Consider the following 2,473-nt stretch of genomic DNA (forward strand, 5'->3'; position numbering starts at 1 on the left):
GCCAAGTCCAAATTCAAACAAAGCCTGTTTTTTGGAGAAGAGTGGTTAGTTTTGTTGCCTTAGCAAGTTCAGGTTGCCTTGCTGTGCGTATTTCCAAGTATTAGAATACGCTAGCCAGCTTTCCTCAGAGGTGTCCTACAAATTTGAGCCCCTTTTTTCCACAGCTTGTGAGGACAAGCTTTCAGTTGGTTGTTTCAAATGTAAAAATCTGTCAAGTCTTGGTGACTGATGATGTAGCACTCTTGGTTCCTGGATGAGCTTTGGTGTAATAATGTGCTTTGTATCATTTTTACCATGAATTTAAGGTAGCTTCAACAAAACCAATCTCTGCCACGTTCAGTAACTGTGATCTTGGTTTACGCGATAAGCCTTCCTAACAGGCTTTTGGTCTGTTTGTTTCCTCCTTGGGGAACACATGAACCACTGCTGAAGTCAGCTTGCGGAGACACTGGTGATGAGTTCTGCCCTGGAAGTAACACAACCTGAGGAAACGCTTTCGCTATTCCTTTACGAGGGAGGAAAAAAATGTATTAACTAACAGTGATTATAGGAAGAAGATTTAATTCTCCCTGAGAAAGAGGCCAAGAAGCTTGCGGGAGTGATTTTTGCTGAAATGCTAAGTTGTATAAATGTTTGAGTACAGCTATTATGGTTGCTCAAAGCCTCTCTGTTTATGAAACAGTCAAGATAACTGTACACTTTTGTAGGAAAAAGACAAATACTTAAAGTAAATGTGAACCAAAATGTTTTTAAACTCGCCTCCTGAGTTCTCGCATATTAACAATTCTAATGACAAATAGTTCAGTGGAGCAGCAAGAGAAAGTATGTCTAAATGGCTTTTTATACTACGAGTTAGTATGCAAAATGCAAATTGGATGAGGTAAACTACACAGTTCCTTTGCCTTAATTACATTCCAGGTCACTGGCTTACTTTGCTTCAAAAACCAGCAGGAGGCCACTACAAAAACCTCAGATTTATGAGTAGGACTTTAGGCAAGACAAACTGGGGCAGTCGGGGGAAGCGTTTCACTTCCCGGCATTGGAGGGGCAGTTTTCCCTCTCATCCCTACTTCCGATTAAACCTTTGCAGACATTCTGCTGGTGTGTGGCTGTTCATAAGCCTTCCTCTCATCATCTAGGTTTGATAGCGAAACCGAAATACCGATGCCAGTGTCCCTCGAAGCTGAAAGCAGTTGCTGATGACCATGGCTGCCTTTTTTCTGTGTCATGGAGCAGTTGGTTCCCCAACCTCTCGGAGAGGTGCTCCTGCTGGCAGTAGCAGCCCGGGTTCCCTGCTCAATGTTCCAGCCGGAGAAAGCCTGCTTTTGGGGCCTCATTCTTCTCCCCATACGCACCCACGAGCACAAGCGCACATGCATGTGGTCCTGTGTGACGAGGACAGTGGCAGTTCCCAGCTCTGTTAGCACAGGTTCAGTTATTTTGGGCAGCAATAGCTGACCGAGCAGCTGTTCCCCTTTTTTTTTGGTGAACTGGGATTGGGGGGGGGGGGGGGGATTTGGCAAACCAGCCCTGCTGCCTAATGCCCTGAGATGTGCTCACCGACACCAGTTCAGGTTTGGGAGGGCAGAGTAATGGACCTGCTCTGGGGACTTAGGCGAGTCCCCCGTATCCTGCAGAGTGCTGTCAAACAACAGGCTTTATTTTATCAGCAGCAATTTAAATTATGATGTCTGATTCCTGGTTTTGCAGTGTCCTTTCTTAGAGTGGCATCTCCTTGTGTATGCCTTCACACTTTGTATGCTAGCCAATGTATGATCTTAAGTGTTTCCTTCTATTCCTGCTTATTTATGCTTAAGATTTAAGGGAAGCTGTTTTCAAGCACGTATCCTTCATTTTTAGCTTTCTGCATATCCAGAATATGAATGAAATATAGGAGAAAATAAAGCTAATTGCTTTCTTCATCTTTTACTATTTTTGGTAAAAACATTGCATTGAATAATTTTATGGTGTTTCAGCTTAAGTCTTGTTGTCCTTTGCACAGCTGAATGTGATGCGTCTAGCTATCTAGGAATTTTCTACTACTTAAAATGCCTAGAAATTAATTAGAGTATCTATTAAATCAGTTAACTTGGCAATACTGTATATGAAACTTCCATTTAAAAAAAATTATCATCAATATGAATACTACTGATCTGAAGTATAATAGAATGATATCCGTTTGGAGGTTGGCAACATTTGGCATTTTGTAGCCAACACACTTCCCTTGTGCAAAATAAATAGTTCTGTTGTAATTAAAATTAATGATTGTTTTAGTCCTAATAATAAATTTCACTGAACAAATTTTTGTTTCTGCGATACTGTAAATGAAACTAAAGTGCCGACAACTCAGAGAGGATTAAAAACCAGCTTGCAAGTATAATATATCCATGACCCCTTTCTTCCCTTTCTTGCTGGGGTGGAGATGAAGATATTTGGAACATAGATAGTGGGGGGGGGGGGGGAGGCTTTGGGG

This window comes from Haliaeetus leucocephalus, unplaced genomic scaffold (assembly GCF_000737465.1).
Source record: "Haliaeetus leucocephalus isolate CR32 unplaced genomic scaffold, Haliaeetus_leucocephalus-4.0 Scaffold137, whole genome shotgun sequence".
NCBI lineage: Eukaryota > Metazoa > Chordata > Aves > Accipitriformes > Accipitridae > Haliaeetus > Haliaeetus leucocephalus.